The following is a 22,036-nucleotide window of genomic DNA, read 5'->3' as shown; positions in this document are numbered from 1 at the left end:
CAACTTTTGGAGATTTACTTTCCTGGATGATTGAGAATGCATCAAGACAGGGATATGTAACTCTTTCTTTTTTTTCAAAATCAACAGAATAACCAGTCTGAGTACTTTCTGCTTTTTTGTGTGTTGGTATGGTAGTGGCCATCAGCAAAGAAGAGAAAGAAGAACATGTGGGAAGTACAGTATGATCAGTGTGACAGGCTCATTCTGATGTGAATGAGGTAGGCCAAATCCAGTCTGAGCCAAGTGATATCTTATTCAGCAAGTTTGAGCTCCTCCCCCGGTCTGGTTACTCACATTCATTAAAAAAAGAGAAAGAAAGAAAAAAAAAGAAGAAAAAGAGCTGCAGGCAAACCTTTACCACCCATGCTGTGTCGATAAAGGCCGTGTGATCAGACTAATCCTTGGCATTGGAAATGAATGCTGAATTCATGCCTACATAGTGCATTCACATCACAAACATGCAATAAAATGTTTAATCTGTGATATTAAGCAATTAGAGTGCATGATAATTCACCATTCAGCATTTCTTCTGCAAAGTCTGAAATTGGATTAATATATCAATAAGTACAGGTTTCTTGTCAGATTTAATTGACATATATCAGGTGTCATTATCGTCATATAGAATGCCAGTATCATGTCAGGTGTTTAATATTCACATACGTTAAAACATGAAGCCCAGCTGTGTTACTGTTTGATGCTGACTGGAGGCAGACTGTATATCTGGGTCTTAAGGCCCAGCAGCGTCTCCATTTTTTGAGAGTGCTCAGGAGGAACAACCTGGAGGAGAGGCTGCTGGTGACATTCTATAGAGCCACCATAGAGAGCATCCTAACGTACGGCATAACAACGTGGTATGCAGGGTGCTCAGTTGCAGACAGGAAAGGACTGCAGAGGGTCATCAACACAGCCCAGAAGATCACTGGCTGCCCTCTGCCCAGCCTGGAGGCCATTGCAAACTCTCAATACCTCAGCAGAGCTGGCAATATCATTAATGACTACTCTCACCCCAGTAATCAACTGTTTGAACTATTACCGTCAGGCCGACGGTACAGGTCACATAAAACCAGGACAAACAGATTCAGGGATAGCTTCTTGCCCAGAGCTATCACCATAGTAAATAAGCACAAAACAATTAAACCTGCTTAACCATACTTGCCATTGTCACTATACTATGCTGCTATTCATACTATCATTATACTATGCTGCTATCCTGTATATATTGTACTTATTTATTGTCTGAGCACTACAGTTGTTTTATTGTACTTTTTATATTTTACATTTATATTTATTTTGCTTTTTGCACCAAGGGAGTGGCACTCCAATTTCGTTGTACTTTGTACAATGACAATAAAGGCTATTCTATTCTATTCTATTCTATTCTATTCTAAACCCCTGTCTTTGGTCTCTCATGTCAGTTGTACTTAGGATCTAGGAATGTATTATTGAGCAGTCATTGCAAGTTCTCTCCAGTCATGTAACACAATCACTTCAGTCTGAAGTTCTGTGTACACATATGTCTTGTTTTAAACAGCTTAAGTAGGCTATCCCGCTGTTTCATTTCTCCCTCCCGTTGTTTTGTAGAGAAAATGTTGCATTTATTTGATTGCAAAGGGGAACAAAATGCCTGCTTTCTCTTTCAGGGCTGGGAAAATGGTGAGCTTGTGCATGATTAGGGTACTACTCATGTTCACTCATGGTAAAACGAGAGTACACTCAAAGTTTTTCATGTCAGGGGAAATAAAATCACTTGGTCCTTACCAGGTGTTAAAAATGTGTATATGTAATTCTGATAAACTACAACAAAATTACATGTCATTTTTTTAATTTAATCAAACCTGAGCCAAAATGCAAGAAGGATTTTGGCTTCTTGATTTTGTGAAAAACTAAACACATCCATGCTGCTTCAATAAGAATTATAAGGGGAACCAACAGCCAGGTGCTGAATCTGATTAACTGATAATAAGCTAGTGTGAGAAAAGCAGAGGTTTTGACAGTTTACAGGTCCGAACATTCACGTGTGAGTAAACAATTCCACACTGGCAGCAATCTTAGAGAAGCAGTTGTTGTTGCCCATCTACCAGGCAAGTGTTATAAGGTCCAAACAATGTGAAGTCCTTCATTCCATGATGAGAAAACAACAATATTCACAAGTGGAAAACATTAAAAATAATTGCCAATCTTCTCAGAGTGGATATCCCAAGAAATTCACCCCAAGGTCAGACTCTGCAAATCTCACTGAAATTGTGAAAAACCCAAGAGCTCCCTCTCAGAATCCATACAGGCCTCAGTTAACACATTTAATATTAAAAATCCTGAAAGTACAATAGACTAAGACAATAGAAAAAGACAGAACAAGTATGGAAGGGTTGCCAGGTGAAAGCAACTTCTCCACAAAAACAACATGGCAGCACGGTGTAGGTTTGCAAAGATGTATTTTAACAAGACTTCTGGAACACTGTCCTTTGGACAGATGAGACCAAATTGAGACATTTGGCCATAATGCACCATTTTTGGTAAAGTCGTAAAGATGTGCTCTTTTCAGCCCCTGGACATGGGTATTGTGCTGACTGCAAACTCCTCTAGCATTCTGGTTTGGGTATGAGGCCATCTGTCTGCGAGCTAACACTTGACCTAAACTGTAATCTACAACATAATGGCTGGAAAAGAAAATTGAGACTCGGGAATTGCGAATAGAGCCATGCAAAAACAAATGCCCACAAATATCAGTGAACAGAAGCAACATTGTAAAGAAGAGTGGGCTAAAATTTGCTGCATTGCTTGAGTTAATAGCTATGTAGTGAAAAAGAAATACTTGAGTAAATTCATATCATCAAGTGATGCTAAACCCCAACCAGCTAAATTGATATTAGGAAAACGAGAGGTTGCTTAAAATTAGACCTGATTACTGAAAGGGAAAACGTGTAAGGATTAACAAAAGTTATCGTTAACAGTTATCATTTTGTTGTTTGAAATAACTGCATGTATAATTTTCATCTTATTTGTGTACAACATGTATCAGTTGAAGCAAAGTAAAAATGAAGAAACTGATAAGCTACGAGTGTTTCCTTTTTTCCCCTATTCTGGGAAGTTTTATTCTCAAGGGCAGTTAAACAGTGAACCTCCTAAATGATTATTTTCCTATGGAAGAACTTGACAAGCTAGAACGACTACAAAAAACTAGCCCACAGGCCTTGCCTTCAAGGTTGAGTCAATTCTACAGTTCTACCATTTTGAATTAGACTATTAAGACTGCAAAGGATTTGATTTGAAAGATTGTCCTTTAGTTCTTAATATTTTGACTTCGTTTAAAAATATGACAGCTAATTCTTGTATTACATACAGGCTAAACACAATTATCATGCAAGTAATGACTTTTCACTGCCACAGTATACCTTTTCTTAAAGGCCATTATGATAGCATTTTCATCAGCTGCCTTTATGAGTTTTCTAAATTCAAATCCCACATAATGAACATATTATATTCCGAAGTGTTAAAGACTGAATTTTGATAGATGGTAGTCATTCAGTCTTATGACAATGTGGTGATAATGTTTTAGTGTGTAGTTCATTTGTCATGGTTGATGTACAATGGTGCCATTCCATGCAGTACTGATAAGGGAGTCTGTCTCTGGAAGGTAGCTGCTTTGAATTCACATCAGTTTTGGAAATCTGTATTGGGGGGAAAAATAAGCACACTGTCCTCAAATTACAAGACAAATTTCCTCTGCTCTGCTGCTTCACTATTCTTCCAGACCAGAATCTCATTGGGCAGAAATATAGGTCTGTGCTGGTACTTAATAGCTCCTAATGAATCTCATTCCAGTGTTTATTCCCAACATCAGAATGAGTTGGATAATAAAAATTGGATGTTATTAATGCCCAGTCCTACATTTGCCTTGAAGCCAGTTTTTGCTACCAGTTTCTGTGTTGTTGTAGCCTGTAACCCACACCAGCTACACTCAATTTTAGGTACTCTATGTGAATCAAGACATGGTATTGAGTTCTGCCAATGAGGTTATATAACAGCCGAATCCAGCCAAGAGCTCTGTCAATCAAAAGTAATGTGTTAACACAAGCTTTAATGCTGGCTCAGGGCTATTGTTGGATCCTAAACTCTGTTATTTTTCTTCTTGGGCTTACATGTAAAATACAAAAAGAAAAAAAAAAGAGAGAGACAAAATGTATCCCTTATAGTCAGACTAAACAAAAAAATCACAGTCCTGGTGAGTGAGTGCATCATTTTGCATCCTTAAAGTCACACTTAAATGTAAAATCTGATATGATTCTTTTTACCCTACTGCATGCTTTATTGTAATGCGTTTTATGGTTGAGAGTATTGAAGTCACATCTGTTGGCTGCTGGTATGTCCACTCACTGAAGTGTTATTATCTAGTATTAGAAACATCGGTCACTCTAACAATTGCTGTTCTTAATTGCAGTTTGGGGCTAATAAACACCAGGAATTAACTTTTCTTTTTGTTAGCATAAATAAATTGACATTGTGACTGGACAATAAAATCACATGGTGTTCATGATTGCGTGTGTAACACAGTAAGGGGAATTGTTGAAAAGAATATATCAATGGGCCAATAGACTCGACTATTGGAGCACAGGGGTGTGTTTAAATGAGACACAGAGACAAGAATGTAACTCAAAAGAACCAGCCAACTTTAGTGAAATAAATCTTAAGGTTGACAAGCACAGGTTAAAGACACTTTACAATGGTAGAAAGGAAACTTACAAAAAATGAAAGAAAACTAAAACACATAAACTACTAAGACAATGACTTGGCCAAGTGTTACTTTTGGTTTTCAATGCTCGGATTTTAATGCTCGGGTGCACCCTAGTAACCTGACTCCTTAACTCTTATAGAAACAGATTACACAAATCCAATGTACATTCAAATGAAAATCTCACACTCTTTTCACATGTGGAGAATGTTCTACACAACAGCTTATTATTCAGAGTCCCAAATAAAAAATGTCCAAGGGGTAAAGTCCAAAAAATTCCCAGGGTGTGAAAGTGTGAGTGATACAGTCCTACCACACCGCAAGGTGCAGCAGATCATCAAGTGGAAAAGAAGTGAATCTCAGTCTCTCTAAGTCCAGGTGGGAAGGCTCGCCATCTATTTCACCAGAGGAATCCACCTCAGGAACAATTCAGCATACAAAAAAAAAAAACCTGACCTGTCAACAGACAGGGTCAGAAGAGCAATTCAATTATTAATTATAATGTTCTAGCTATAATTCACAACTTAGGATTTTGCTGACATCATACTCGACATCAATTTGCAATTAAAATACTCAAATTTGCAAAAATAAAACATCTCTCTTACACAAACTATGCATTAAACCAAGTAAAGTCAGTGCATATGCGACAATTATTAATCAAACAATTGAGATGAATTCAGTTTCTCAACGATAAAATGCAAAACAGACTTAACTGAGACATATAATATGCGCTCACCGATCTCAGTACATCACGGCTGAAGACAACGGTATGGTGTCTCTCGGTCGGAACATACGGGGCTCTAAATAACGTAACAGGATGTTGTTTTTCTCTTTAATAACAGTAATACGACGTGAAGGAAAATAAACACAAGTTGCGCTTCAAGTGTTACCTTACTTCTGGAAGCAGATTGAGATGAACTTTCAGGCAGTTGATAGCAACCAGAGCTAACAAAGGCTAACAGTTTAGCTCCACACGGTACTTTCTAAAGTCGCCAGAAAACTGCAGCATTCGCCTGTTTACTCACTTTGGCTACTTTTAACATGGAAGGTAGCTGATAACCAGCGAACTTATGTGCAGCACAGTTAGTTGCAACTTATATCTAATACTTTTTACAGTTTTTCATGGATCAAAGTTTTGCAGCGCAGCTCTCTTTTTCTAGTGCCCGCATGCGACTACCTCCACACATAGCAGCAAACACAGAGCAGGTGGGTGGGACACACAGTGGCAGGATGCTTTCCCATTGGCCAAAGCATACTGGGAAAGTTGTCTGTGAAGGTTGTCTGTCCCACATACTGGCACTTGTGCATTTCGATTGGTTGGGCAGGCTGTCCATCTCTCCTCATATTCTAATTTTATGTGGGTTACACGTGCACAGTCTGGGTAGAGACCTTGGCTTCAGAAAACTAACTGGCTCAGCTGTGTATTTCAATTATTGAGCCCAGCTGGGCTAATAAACCAAGAGCACTAAAGCAATAAAAGCTACTTTTCTGAAATTATCTAATAAGTGGCCCATTTCCTAAAGACATAAGTTGAGTTTTCTTGAAAATGTCTGTCTGAACATAGGAGAAAGCTTCTTAGAGGTAGTGACATTTGAAATCACAGTCATCTGTCCTCACATTGTCCCTTATTGTAGATAAAAGGTGTATACTCTCTACACAGCATCAATCATCCAAAAAGCTCTCGGGGATAGATGGACGACAGCTTAAAAGCTTTAGATAGCTCAGTGTCTCCTTGTATACTGCATCCCTTATTCTGAGTTGTAAGACTAAAGAGAAGTAGCACTCTAAAAACAAAAGCTTACAATTTAAGCTAACTGTGAAAAAAGGCAACCCTGAAAACCCCCAGATAAATTGCCTAAAATACTGTAACGAGTCACCTCAACCCATCTTTGGAAAAAGAAAAGCTTCAGATCATAATACTATTGAGCAGTCCACACTCCTTTAGGGGGGATTACTGTGGCAGCAGGTCAAAAGAGCAGGTCACGTGTCTCTTCTCCTGATTTCTCCTTTGGGGGTTCTTCCTGTCCTCAACCTAGCTCACATTGTGATCCCTGTAAAGTTTTGGATAGGCCTGGGGTTATGCACCCAGTGTCATGTTAACAAAATAACACGACAGATACTCAGCCAAAGACTACAAACTAGAGTTTCCAACCTTATGTTGCAAGATGAAAAGCTGTGGAAACTGCATCTTTATCAGGAAGATTTTCTGAACAAAATTCAACAAAGAGATGATTAGTTAGCACGGCTAATGCTCCCAAAAGAATAAAAAGCCCTAAATTTCCCTTACTATACAAACTGGTAAATTTGCATAGTAAAGTACATACTATTTTAACCCACAGCAAACCTCTGCAAAACTCTAACTATGGTTGAGCAAAATGTACTATTTCTACACCTGACTAGAAAAGGTCCAACAGCAGTACTTGCTTTTGAATTCCCCTGAGGTGAGTGTGTAGTGGTTATGGGAATGGAGCATTCAGCTGTGATTCTGACAATGCCAGGTCACCATGGTATAATACTGGCCAATCATACGTGATGAGACTCTCTGCCACTCTGTGTATAATTCCCTACTTTAGCTCAGCAGAACTAAAAGGAAGGAAGAAACACTTTCCCATTGCAGAAGAAGAAGTTACAATATAACAAAATAAGTTAATAATTTACTGAGTGCTAAAGAAGGCAGATCACTGAATTACTAAAATAAAATAAAAAAATTAAAAACCTAGTGAAACAGAAAAATAACCCCTAACCTACCCAAACAATGAATGTACCAGTTAGTTTAATGGGCTAGAACTCATATAGTGCTTGTCTACTCTACTTGAGAATTCAAAGTGCTTAATCCAACATTTCTCATTCACCCATTTACATGACTATGTGCTTTCTAACATTCAAACACATTGACACAATGAACTGGTAGCAACTCAGGCCCAAGAATACATTGACATGCAGATTTTTGACATCCTGATTTTTTTTTACAATCTTACAAATTCCTTTCAATCAGCATTGGATCTAATTGGTTGGTTGGGACCTCATTTTGATCCAGTTTTCCACTATTTGTTACCATGCTATATGTCCTTACTAGTGCAGTGATTGCAACAGCTAAATAACACATCATACAAACACTGCATATATTTCAAACTATGAACTTTTTCACAAGCATGGCATGAGTCAAAAAGATTTCCTCTTAAAAAAACTCTTAACATCCACTGTTAAGGTCACTGTTAACCTTAGTTTGGGTTAGAGTTCTTAGAGTCCTTTTTAGCCACATGCTAAATTCTGTATTTTTTCTATAATCAGAAACTGTTATATTTTACATGAAGCCTTATATATGCTGGCCTTGAAGGTTTTTTTGTTTTCAAAGGTTTTCCATTTGAATGTTCCAAACTGGTAGAAACTCAACAAAAAGAGCTGGACATTAATCACACCAAAACTCTAACGCTAGATGGGTTGCCAGTAGCCAGGTGGAGGTAAAGAGATTATGATTTAGGTGTATAAAGATGACATAATAGGATAAGGATAAACAGATTTGGCATATTGTGGTTGGTTGTGTATTTCCGGCGCCGCTCCGAGCTGGCAGCCAGTATCAGCAGCTCCGACCTGACCGAGTCCTTTTTTCTCTTTAACATATGTTTCTTTGTTGTTCTTGTGTTTCTTGTTTTTGTTTTTCTATTGTAGACTGCTGTCCCCCACAATGGAGCTCAGAATTCTATGGACAGTTGTGTTCTTTATTATATTTTTACGGCGTCTGTGTCCAGAGAGCTCGTGGAAGTCCGTCCTCCCATTGTTTACAGCAGGGATCAGCTGTTAGCCCTCGGAGCCTCCGCTGCCCTGCCTACTGCTGAGCAAGCCAACATCCCCCGCGAGGTGAGGAGGAAGAGACGCGGTACTCGGGCCGGGATCGGGCGTCGCAGTAAAGTCAGGAGGTACCGGCCAGCGATTCCATCAATTATTATGGGAAATGTGAGATCTCTCCCCAATAAAGTAGACGAACTGGCGGCTCGACATTTAGTGCAGCCTGATGTGCTTCACAGAGTTGTGGCTAACCGCGCTAACTCCGGACTCACACATAAACATAGACGGTTTCCATCTGATCCGGACTGACAGAACAACGGAGAGTGGTAAAAAGAGAGGAGGGGGTCGGGCTGTGTTTGTGAATGATAGATGGCGTAACTCTGGGCATTTATCTATCAAAGAGACACTATGCTGTAAGGACATTGAGCTGCTAGCGGTTAGCATGAGACCGTACTATCTACCGTGTGAGTTTACATACGTGATTGTGATAGCTGTGTATGTTCCGCCCTCTGCTAACACTGCAGCAGCCTGTGAGGTCCTGCACACTGTAATCAGCAGACTCCAAACAAAGCACCCTCAGGCCCTTTTCCTGATCTCTGGGGACTTCACGTCTCCCTGTCCTCCACTCTCCCCACCTTCACAGAGTATGTCACCTGCCACATCCAGAGACAATAAAAGATTGGAATTATTGTATGCCAACACCAAGGAGGCATACAGCTCATCACCTCTCCCTCCCATGGGGGGCTCAGATCACAACCTGGTTCATCTCCAGCCTGTGTATAAAACTCTAGTACACAGAGAACCAGTTGTGAAACACACAGTTAGGAAATGTTCAGCAGAGACTGAAGAGGCCCTGAGGGACTGTTTCCATTCTACTGTGTGGGACAACCTCTGCAGCCCCCTGGAGGATGACCTCAACAGCATCACAGCCTGCATTGCGGATTACATGAAATTCTGTGTGGACAACACCGTACCCACCATAAAGGTACGGTATTTTTCTAACAACAAGCCATGGATAAATCCTGAAATTAAGGCTCTCCTCAAGGAGAAGAAGATAGCCTTTATATCTGGAGACAAACAGGAGCTGTGAGCTGTCCAGAAGAAACTGATAAGGCAAGGGAAGGAAAACTATAGGAGGAAGATGGAAGAGCAGCTGCAACAGGACAACATCAGAGGGGTTTGGAACAGCCTGAAGACAATCTCAGGACAAAAACCAACCCCCCAGGCTGCAGGAGACTTGGGATGGGTGAATGACCTAAATAAATATTTTAATAGGTTTGATCAACCACCCACCCCTCCCCCAGCATCGTCCCCCCTGCTGCAATCTCCTTCATCTCAGGACTTCACACCGCTCAGCTTCACACCTCCCAGCTCCCAGTCATTACACCCACCCCCGGCTTCTGTGGACTCCAACATACACCCCCCTTCCCCTAAAATCCACTCTTTCTATCTCAGCACTTGAAGTGAGGAACGAGCTTCGCAAGATCAAGGTGCGGAAGGCTGCAAGTCCAGATGGCATCAGCTCCAGGCTCCTGAGGTGCTGCGCAGATGAACTGTGTGGTATCCTAGGATATCTGTTCAACCTGAGCCTGTCGCTGGGGAAAGTACCACAGCTGTGGAAGACATCCTGTGTGGTACCGGTACCAAAGACCTCCCATCCCAAGGACCTCAGCAGCTACAGGCCGGTAGCCCTGACATCACATCTGATGAAGACCCTCGAGAGGTTGGTTCTAAACCATCTGCGCCCCCTGGTGAGGTCTTCATTGGATCCGGTGCAGTTTGCTTACCAGCCTGGCATTGGGGTGGAGGACTCCATCATCTACCTCCTGCACCGAGCTCTGACTCACCTGGAGAAGCCTGGAAGCACTGTGAGGATCATGTTCTTTGATTTCTCCAGTGCTTTCAACACCATCCAGCCACGACTTCTGAGAGACAAGCTGGAACTATCGGGAGTGGACCACCACATGTCCCAGTGGATGCTGGACCACCTCACAGAACGCCCACAGCATGTGAGGTCACAGGGCTGTGTCTCTGTTACGCTGGTCTGCAGTACGGGGGCCCCACAGGGTTCCTCTTCACCCTCTACACTGCAGACTTCTCCATCAACCACGCTGCCACCTACAGAAGTTCTTTGACGACTCTGCCATAGTTGACCTCATCACAGGTGAGGACAACTCAGAGTACAGACAGTGGACTCTGGACTTTGTGGACTGGTGTCAGCAGAACCACCTGTTGATCAACACCAGGAAAACCAAGGAGTTGTGGTGGACTTCCGGAGATGCAGACCCACCACACTGACACCGGTGAACATCCAGGGAGTGGACATTGAGATAGTGGACTCGTATAGGTACCTGGGTGTTCACCTGAATAATAAACTGGACTGGAGCCACAACACTGATGCTCTTTACAGGAAGGGTCAGAGCAGACTCTACTTGCTGGGGCGGCTGAGGCCATTTGGAGTCCAGGGAGCGCTTTTAAAGACCTTCTATAACTCTGCAGTGGCATCTGTCATTTTTTACAGTGTTGTATGTTGGAGCAGCAGTTTATCGGCAGCTGAGAGGAAGAGGTTGGATAAACTCATCAGGAAGGCCAGCTCTGTTTTGGGATGCACCCTGGACCCAGTGCAGGTGATTGGAGACAGGAGGACTCTGGCCACAATAACATCTCTGATGGACAGAGCCTCCAACCCCATGCATGTAAATGTTGCTGAACTGCAGAGCTCCTTCACTGACAGACTGCTGCATCCTAGATGCATGAAGGAGTGTTTCCGCAGGTCCTTCCTCCCTGCAGCTGTCAGACTGTACAATCAAAACTGCTCCCAACAATAGATATTTACATCTGTGCTGAAACTGCAATAATTTAATCAACCGATTCGCACTACAACCTGGTTTGCCTCTCATCTGTAGTTAATTTTATTTTATTTAATAACTGTACAGTACTCTCTGTTTATAGTAACCACTGTCCTTAATGTAAATATGTAAGAAAAATTGTGTATGTTTCTGTTCTGTGTACTGTTTGTTCTATATGTGTCTTTCTTGCTGCTATTACAACCAAATTTCCCCTAAAGGATTATTCTATTCTTCTATTCTATTCTATATAATATAAAAATATGAAAACTGAGTTATACTGACAGGATTTATAAACATTCTGAATAATTATTATTTCACCAGTCATTGGCATTCAAGGGCATCTATCTAACATGCATGCCATATTTAAAATATAAAGCTCTCGTGTCAATTTCAAGTAAAGCTGCATCCATTCAGGTAACAGTGCATTCGTTATGTGTCACACTGAAGCTAACAATTGGCAGTGAGGTAGCCTAGATAACGCTACCAGGTCAAATCCTAGATTTTCATTCCAATCACTTGCTTTGAAGTTGAGAAACATTTATCTTGGGAGCCACTTTATGCTTTTTTTTAAACCTGGAGTTACTTGAACTTGCTGAATGTCATTGGCTTTGGTTTGGTCACCACATTGCTGTGGATTGGTCCCCCCCATTTAAGACCATAGCCTTATTCTCTGAAATGATCATTGTTATGCTCTGAGTTTATGAATAACATTCATTATAATAATGGCAGAAAGCTCTTCCCCAACCCCACAGACATCCTGTCAGCCAGTAAAAATAAGAAATTTGCATCTTAGTAGTTACGTTTCATGTCGCATCACTTTATACATACTTTATACATACAGGGTAATTTGAGATCATTTCTTCTGTCTCTAAAGTTGGCAGTCTGGATAGATACATTATTGCTGGCATGTGCTTCTATAAAAACCTCTTTATCTCCAGCTGTGCATGATCACCAACCAACCCCTTCATAGTATGTCTGATATGTTTCCTGCCACCTATTTCAGCTGATAATGAAACACTAATTCCTTAAACTTTCTCTCTGCGGCTGCATCTCTCGTCCTGAATTGTGGTGATAAACAACAGAGTGATGAACACTAAGGAACAGCTGACAAATTACTGGGTCTGTTTCATTCTAAATGCCAATACTTTCATTTGCAAGAGGAACAAAACAAATGGGTAACGGTGTGATATGGCAAACTGGGGACCTATGATCCTTTCATGCATCATTTTAAGTGACACATTACTCAATACAGATATTCCCCACTGGGAAATCAATACAGCCAATGAAAAAAAAATAAAGTGTTAACTTTGGGATAAAAGGAAAAATTTATTCCAAATAACAGGCTGGTTTATAGGAGGCATTGAGGTTCTCAAAGGGGAACTCGCTTTTGATTCTGTTCCATTTTTTCTTTTTTACTTCTGTCCCTCTTTCCAGCTTCTGTCTTTTTTCTTTGTAATATGCTGGATGGCTGTAGGGTACTATAAAGCTAGGTTTGTGAGAGTGTATTAATGAAAGAAACCACCTGCACCGAAAGCCATTTATCAGATCACAGTGTGGCTAGCTGACACTGAGATACATTGTGCGGTACATTGTGTGCGGATATATATGTTTGTGTGCCTTCTCAAGGGTGTGTGTAAGTGTGTTTCTACTCAAGTGTTGTTGGTGTGACACATTCATCACAGGGGACATAAATGAGCTGAACTCAAGATGTGGAAGGGCACAAGGGGAAAGAATAGGTGTTAACTGTGGAGAAAAAAAACGTGTAAGGAGATGGAGGAAAAAGGAAAGGAAGCAAATGTTCAGACAGGAGTGAAGTGATATAAGTGTGTGAATGCTTATGTGTGTGAGTGCTTAATGGGGCTTAGTCAAAGACTCAGTGGAGAAACGGCTGCAAGGACCTGCCTTCTGCATTGCTTCGTTCGAAGGTCACTGCATCTCAGGACATGGTCTCGCTGTGGTTCAGGTGTCTCAAAGTGTGAGATTTTACACAAGCTTAAAAAAAGTGTGAAATCTGTGATTGCTATTTTTGCACAGCAAAAGACATCTGTAACACATATATAGTACTAGCAAAGTAGGTATACAACTTAAGGGAGTGCATGTATTTCCTTGTATTCTCCAAAACATACTGTTACAATGGGGGATGCTCATTTCATAAAAAAGTTGAATAATGAAGTCAGTGCATGAGTAATCTAGTCGAGTACATGCAAGTGCTTGGTTTCTGCTTAGTGTGAAGTCAGTAAGGGCAGAGAACCTTATGTAACTTATAGATCACCTCATTTGGCGACTGGTTGCAAGTAGCTATGGTGGCCAGCTGGTTTCCCAGAGGATGACCACCCAACAGCCTCGGCCTTTTGATTGCAAAGTGAATGATTCAGTGCCTCACACCAATCACTCTCAGTCAAGAGCTGCAATTAGCTGCTGTCTAATTTATAAATGCAGACAGATTGTCAGAATGTTGCAGTCAATTGCAGTCAGTGTGTACCTGTGCCATGTCGTTGAAATAGTGTGATTCAGTGCAACTGATCACCAACAGATAGTATTCTGATCATATTCCTATATTAAAACAAGGTTGCAGAGCACCTATGTCATTTTGCTTTGTCAACTATTTCTGGAGGATAATTTTCATTTCAGTTCTAGGTTCTGACTGGACTAATTAATGCAAATATCTATGTATGTAAACAACAAATTTGCGATTTTTGCTGATTTATCAAAGTTAATTGCAAGTCGATTGTGTGTAATTGCCAACTTGACCCCATTCAGTCGTAGGCTGATAGCACACTGGCTTTGTCTTATTGCTGTTTTATGGCAGTCATGATCCACTGAAGTCACTTTGAAGATGGCAGCTGACTGTCACAGACTTGGTTCCCATCTTTGGAGCAGTCATTTCAAAGGCAAAGGGACTGCAAATTCATTGCACACGGCTGCAGTAATTTTGGCTGTGCTACAGTCTCCATGCACTGTTTTCCCTTGTGTGACTGGAGTTTTAGAGTCACAGCTCTGACTGTGAGCCAATAAGAGGAAAGTTGAAAGCTAAAATGATGACAAGGAGGAACTAAAGAGCAGCATCAGATTCCAGTATGAGGTAAATGAGGACTATTTGAAGCTGAGTCATGCACAGCTGCTCAGGTGGAATCCACTAACAATCACATGGAGCTGGAAATGAGCAGAAATGATTCACTTTATAAGCTGCAGCTTCCTTACAATATAGTATTTTGTCTTACACATAAAGTTTATTTCTCAATTGCTTCCCCAAATACAAATTTGCTTGCCTACGTATTTGGGGATCTTGCAGCAAATAAGAAAAATAAAGTCATGATTCAGGGACAAAAAAAACAAACAAAAAAACCTAAAAATCCCTCTTTTTTTACTTTTACTTTTTTTAAGTAGTGTTACGTTGTGGTGCAGTGGTTAGCACGGTCACCTCTCAGCGAAAAGGTTGTGGGGCCGAGGACTCTCCTGCATGAAGACTGCATGCTCTTCTCGTGACTCTGTGGGTTTTTGTCATGTATTCTGTCTTCTTTCGACAAACCAAAGAAAAGTATAGCAGGTTAGTGTGAACACCAATGAGTCTAAGTTTAACCTTTTTTTTTCCTTTTTGAAAAAAACACATTATAATTTTCTGTGAAAAGACACAACACTCTGAGCTAAATGGAGGTTAATGAGATTTGGGACATTATTGTAACCCTTTATGGGTAACACTTTATAATAAGTGCACACTATTAAGCATTAGTTAATCATCTGTTAAGCATTAGTTAATGGTTACTTAATTCTCTCTACAACAAAGTATTTCTCATAATCAGTTAATAGTTGTCAAGCACTGTTTTAAACACTTTATTCATGATTAATAAGCTAATGTACAACACTTTTTTATTAATTATGTTTTCATGTTCTAAAACTCATTGATTAATCATTTATAAACGCTACTCTGCATCCGTTACAAACCAGTCATTTCAGGATGTTCAATGGTATACAAAATCATTGGTAAAAGGTAAGTAGATGGTTAACATACCCTACATAATACTATAAACTCTACATGTACTACACATAGTAGTTTCATACTAGATGTTTCATAAACACTGAATATCAGGGTTACATCAGTCAGCTGCTATATCTTAACAGATGTCTTACAATACATTTATAACTGTCACTTAAAGGCTGCCAAAGCTGTAACTCACTATCGACCAACTTCTTTTTCGATAGATTTTCTATAAATACTCATAAATACCTTAATAAACTTATTTAGGAAGTTACAAACCATTTGCTACCTGTTAGTAAAGTATCTTGAGTGAGCCCATCTAAAGTGGGGACCACAAATTTTGATACAAAAATAAAAAGTGTCATAAACTATCAGCCAATATTTGAGGTAATACAGAACACGGCTGGATGCAAATTATATGACCTGTAGCTCTTTACATTAAGTTTTCAAATAACATTTTTAAAAAGAAAAAAAAAAACAGTAGCAACATTAACTTTTAGAATTATCTGTATTTTTTGGAAAAGTCATATATCAGTCTCCCCAATGTACCATTTTTGTGCTTTTTTGTGAGCCACTCGTTCCACTCAATAACTGTAAGGTGTTCTGACAGTAGTCTATCATTTCTGTTACCCCTGAGTCTCCAGATTTGCTCCTTGTAAGACCTCCAGGCTCTCTCCAGATGTTGGGTATGGGCACCTGTACGAGGGTCAACATACCACAGTTAACAGTCATACCCTAAATTTGGGAGTACATGGTAGGCCCGCCATTCATCACTTATCACTGAGGAACCAATCCAGACATGAAGGGTAATCACAGGAACAAGATGTCTTCGAGATCTTTTCTCCACAAGTCGCAAGATAGGCATTGTTTTCCCTCGATGTTTTATGCCCAGCATTCCAAAGACCCACTTTCTTCTTTTCCATCCCCCAGCCATTCTTCCTCTCCCATACTGATGCAGAAACAAAAAAATGAAAAAAAAAATGACTAAATGATACTATGAAAGGTTGATAAATATATAGATGTAATATTAAATTACAGTCACAAAAACTTACCTTTCGTTTGTGATGAAAGTGACTCTCATCAATCACAACAAACTCCTTTCGGCCACCAATATGCTGACCTGTACGACGTCTCAATCTTTGAACTGCAGCCACACATACCCTCCTTATTTTTTTGGACATTTTACTAAGTGTTGTTCTACTGCCTGCAATGGTGTCATCTATCATGTCAATTTGACGTAATCGCAGACCCTGAGAAAATCTTGAGAGAACAAAAACATCCTAACTTGAATAAATGCTTTTAAAAACTGAATATGAATTATCCTAATTTGAAAGTGAGGTGATCCAGTAATGCTGCACTAATGAATTAGACTAACTATTCACTTTAGCTAAAGTTAGCTAAAGAGTTGGGATGCTGTGTAAGACATAAATGAAGCAAAAATACAAAGGTTTGGACACCGTTTTGCATGTTTCCCTACTGTAGGGGTCTCTACTAGCATACAGGGCTCTGAGAGGGTACAAGATGACAACTTTGGAATTCTATTAGAAACAGTCGATCATATTTGTTTGTCAAAGCTGAATCCAACACAAACTACACTAAATTAGCGTTTTGAGCTAACAGCTACAATAAGCATAAAAGTTACCGTACGGCTATCATTTGTTAACATGACGCTTGTTCTTATACATGTAATACATTGACTATCAATCTGAGAGTTTATCCGCTGGTCATTCGACATGACGAATGACTTCTGAAGTCTTAATTCAGCTCAAGACGCTGTAGATTCCCGTCAGTAACACTTTCGGTCCGCTAGTAAAACGTAGTTCTATTAATCTGCGCTCAATTACTCTTGAACCTGAACCGGATGTAAGTCCCAAAAAACTGAATTTTGGAACTGAAATTGAATGGTGAGAAGTGAATCTGTAATTATTAGAGAGCTAAATTTTTAAAGGATAAAATACTGTTTGAAAGAAAATTTATTCATTTTCAAAATATAAAATTTAATTTCAATTAATGATAATCATTTTCAGACCAATAAATTGAATTTCGAATTAGGCTAATTCATATTCAGTTTGTAAAAGCATTTATTCAAGTTACAATTCAGATTCAATCCTAGCAATTCAAATTCAAATTTAGCTTATTCATATTCAGTTTCTGATGGCACAGATTTCTGCCCATAAAAAAGCTACTTAAAAGAAAAATAAAATGCAAAGTCTGCCAGCAGAAAAGGGAACTGAAGAAAAGGGTGAACAACGGAGATGGAGGTAAGATATCTATATTAATTTTCATATTATGTTTTTAGACTCAACCTCATATGAAGTGACACACTTACTGTAAAATTTATTAGTATTCTTTGTTTTCACACCAAAATTCTCCTTAAAACGGAGCTAACAGTGGTTTAATTTAAAGCGTGTGGTCTGGCAAATTAAAGCAAGTGAAGTCAGTTAGATTATCACCTTAAAGACTTGTCATTAACATTACAACTACACAGAGTCCCTTTTATCACATTTTTCTTATTTGATAAAAAGACACAATGGTAAATTGAAGGCTACAATTACACAAAACAAGGAATGACAAAATTTGTCTGCAAGTGCACATTAAGTTTAATTTAAACAAATACTTATTGCATATAATTAAACATACATATTTCATGTTACTATTTTGAAAATAGGATCTGTCGTGGAGCAGCACATGGTGGACACGTCAGACAAACCTCCGTCAGACACAAGTCACTTTTCAGCCGTTCTAAAGTCTCACTTTAACGCTGGATGCAATTTATCTACAGGTGACCTTAAACACTACAGAAAAAAATAACGAAATAGATTTAAATTACTCTTTGTAAGGATTTTTTTCTCTCAAGCCATACCCAACATCTGGAGAGAGCCTGGAGGTCTTACAAGGAGCAAATCTGGAGACTCAGGGGTAACAGAAATGATAGACTTCTGTCAGAACACCTTACAGTTATTGAGTGGAACGAGTGGCTCACAAAAAAGCACAAAAAAGGTACATTGGGGAGACTGATATATGACTTTTCCAAAAATTACAGATAATTCTAAAAGTTAATGTTGCTACTGTTTTTTTTTCTTTTAAAAATGTTATTTGAAAACTTAATGTAAAGAGCTAAAGGTCATATAATTTGCATCCAGCCATGTTCTGTATTACCTCAAATATTGGCTCATCGTTTATGAGTTCATGACACTTTTTATTTTTGTATCGAAATTTGTGTGTCCAATCTGTAAGTATTGTTCTCATGTTTTTGTGATTGGCATCTTAAAAATACAGTGCGTTCTGGATCTACCCTGTGTGTTGTCATTTATTTTTTGTTACAATGTACTTTAAAAACTTTCACATCTATAAATAGGTTGTAAGGTATATATGGTCCCCACTTTAGATGGGCTCACTCAAGATACTTTACTAACAGGTAGCAAATGGTTTGTAACTTCCTAAATAAGATTATTAAGGTATTTATGAGTATTTATAGATAATCTATCGAAAAAGAAGTTGGTCAATAGTGAGTTACAGCTTTGGCAACCTTTAAGTGACAGTTATAAATGTATTGTAAGACATCTGTTAAGATATAGCAGCTGACTGATGTAACCCTGATATTCAGTGTTTATGAAACATCTAGTATGAAACTACTATGTGTAGTACATGTAGAGTTTATAGTATTATGTAGGGTATGTTAACCATCTACTTACCTTTTACCAATGATTTTGTATACCATTGAACATCCTGAAATGACTGGTTTGTGACTGATGCAGAGTAGCGTTTATAAATGATTAATCAATGAGTTTTAGAACATGAAAACATAATTAATAAAAAAGTGTTGTACATTAGCTTATTAATCATGAATAAAGTGTTTAAAGCAGTGCTTGAAAACTATTAACTGATTATGAGAAATACTTTGCTGTAGAGAGAATTAAGTAACCATTAACTAATGCTTAACAGATGATTAACTAATGCTTAATAGTGTGCACTTATTATAAAGTGTTACCAATTTGGGTTGTTTTTTATTGTCTTTTTTTATTTTAGACATTTTAGAAAAGTGGATAAAAGCATCTGTCTTCTCTTTGGACTCTTTTCTTTCTTTTCGAGAAATTCGTAAGGTTCCACTTCCTCTTGAGACCAAACCTATGTTGATGAATTTGTTGTGATTATTTTGGTTCCACTTCCATTCTGTGGCACAGAGAAAATGCAAACCGGCCTTAATGCAGCACTGAAAAATGCCTAAATATCCCAACCGATAGATGTTTGCTTGAATCTTTAGGGAAAAAATGAAATAAAGTATATTAAACAAATAAAGCAAGCATCAGACTTATCTGACAAGCAGTTGCAATGAAAATCTGATGATGATGACAATCTGTGATGCACAATATCAAATGGCGGTCATTTTTACTCTCACCCCATCAACCATCTGAGCCATTACAGTCACAATAGCGATTACTGGCTATGAGCTCTGTAATAGCACCGATAATTCTGCCATACAGCCCCCTATCCAAGCTGTTCATCCCACAGTATTTCAATTTCCCTGTTTCAATAACAGGCCAAACAGCCCTATCACTCAATTCCACTCTACCAAAAAACAGACACTTCTATGATTTCTTTTGCATTTGGTTGACAAAGGAGACAATCAACCAGTATAGTTCCAGTTTCAAAGTCAAATAAGGCTTTTAATCCAGTGTGGTGAACATACTCGGGCTTCTCAGCTATGTTTCATTTGTTACACTGGCAAAAATAAAGAGTAGCATTTAGCTGTATCTTCATACCCCCTTTTAAAATATTGCTGCAATGTCTGTTTGTTTTTTGATAATACCATCTTTGTGGCAATGTTCCAGCCTGTCTAAAACTTAAGTGGATATCTGTTGTTCTTTGTAAGTCAAGGGTAATTAAGTGCCACTTCATTCCTATCTTATACCCCTGCTGGAGATGTAATCCATCTCCAACAACACCGCTCTAGCCTTATCTACCTCTAAGATGAAGTGTCAGATGATCCTTTTTTGTGTGCTGGAGAAAGTGTAACCCCCACTCTTATTCTACAAAGTGCCAGCTGTTCTAAAGTCCTGGCACATCCCAACTAATAACCACTTCACCTCGGGGCACGGGGTGCAGGCAAGCTTAAAAGAGGAAGAAAGAAACAATCGTATAAAATATGATGCTCACCTCCCTTCGGCTCATCACAGGAAGTGCAGCCTCAGCAGCCGCCAATGCAAAAGAGCTGTGATGATTATGCAGAGACCAAAGAAAGCTCCAGGCACAAACAGCTGGCCAGGCCTCACCAAGGATCATGCAGAGTCTTCTGATCTTTCTAATATATTCGGTAATTACTGATATGTGTCGACAGTGTGTGTCAGTGTGTGCGTGTTAGTGGTGAAAGCAGCAGCAAATTAAAGCTAAATTTGGCCTTCTACATATACATCCATAGCCCTCTTATCGTGATATATTTTTAACTAATTAGTATATGTAATGAAAATTAGGCAAAAGATGCCTAATCCACAAAAATGTAGATAGAAAACTTTGGACATGAGGAGAAGAGGCTATGACATGAGGTATGTCCAAAAGTGTGCACTTATTTTCAGATAATGCCCTCCCATCACTGGGGGATTTCAGATGCTTGAAGCATACAGCACTGGGCAAAAATCTTGAGCCATCCCTCATTTCTCTATATTTTGCTGGAAAATGGGAAAAACTGTACACAAATCTAGTGAGTGCTACATCCAATATTTTATATGACCTTCTTTATTCTGTAACACAGTGTAAACTCTCTTGTCATTTCTCTAAGTAGTCTCCAGGAATATTTCTCTAGGCTTCTTGAAGGACTCTTTTTTGGATGCTGCAGCTTTTTGTTCCCTTCTTTCTCAAGATGATCCCACACTACTTCAATAATGTTGAGGTACGGGCTCTGGGGATGCTTTGGATGCTTTTACTGCATTGGCAGCCTATTGAGAATCAGTGCTATACTGAAAAATAAGAAATGCTTTTCAGGAACTATTACAAGGTAGATCCAAGTCTGACTGCAAAATTTTAAAAACAGATCCACAACACCACCTAGAACATGCTTTACAGATAGCTGTAGACACTCACTGTTGTACCTCTCTCCTGACCACCTCCTCCGTACGTTAATCGAGCAAACTTTTCAAATTTGCTTAGACACACTCTATAAAACCTGTTGCTACTGATTTTCAGTCCAGTTTATGTGAATTTTGACATAGTCCAGCCTTGTCTTCATGTTTCTTTAACAACGGTTTCTTGACAGCCACTCTTCCATACGGAGATATTTCCGTAAAGAGTCGGGGATTATCCGAAGGGCCAGATGCATCTCTCAGGTATTGTGTAAGATCTTTAGTGGATTTTATTCCAATTTCATAAGGACATGACTTTTAGGTAACGTTCATCTGCCGTAGATAGTCTTTTTTTTTTTTTTTTTTTTTTTAGGCCTGCTACTTTTTCTATTGTCCTCCACTTGTTCAGTTTCCTCCAACTTTCTGAGAACACGCTGCACACCATGCTGAGACATGCCAAGTTTTGGCTAATAACTCTGGAAATCACCCTGTTGATGCAAAAATAACCTTTTCTAGCTGTCAAATTGCATTACTTGGTATAAGATACAATAAAAATTTGTTTAAAATTTAATCAAATAATGTCAGGCAATTTGCTAGTAACAAATTGCTTAAGGATACAATAAAAAATGTTTTTGGCCAT

General features: G+C 39.1%; 1 pseudogene; it reads right to left on the bottom strand.

Moving 5' to 3' along the window:
- Positions 1-15,842: 15,842 nt before the first annotated feature.
- On the bottom strand, positions 15,843-19,760 carry LOC148096278 (uncharacterized; annotated as a pseudogene).
- Between the last annotated feature and the right edge of the window lie 2,276 nt (positions 19,761-22,036).

The sequence above is a fragment of the Neolamprologus brichardi genome, chromosome 23 (assembly GCF_056152115.1).
Source record: "Neolamprologus brichardi isolate AB-2024 chromosome 23, ASM5615211v1, whole genome shotgun sequence".
Taxonomy (NCBI): domain Eukaryota; kingdom Metazoa; phylum Chordata; class Actinopteri; order Cichliformes; family Cichlidae; genus Neolamprologus; species Neolamprologus brichardi.
Note: the sequence above shows the minus strand (reverse complement) of the source record. Positions and strands in the feature narration are given on the sequence as shown.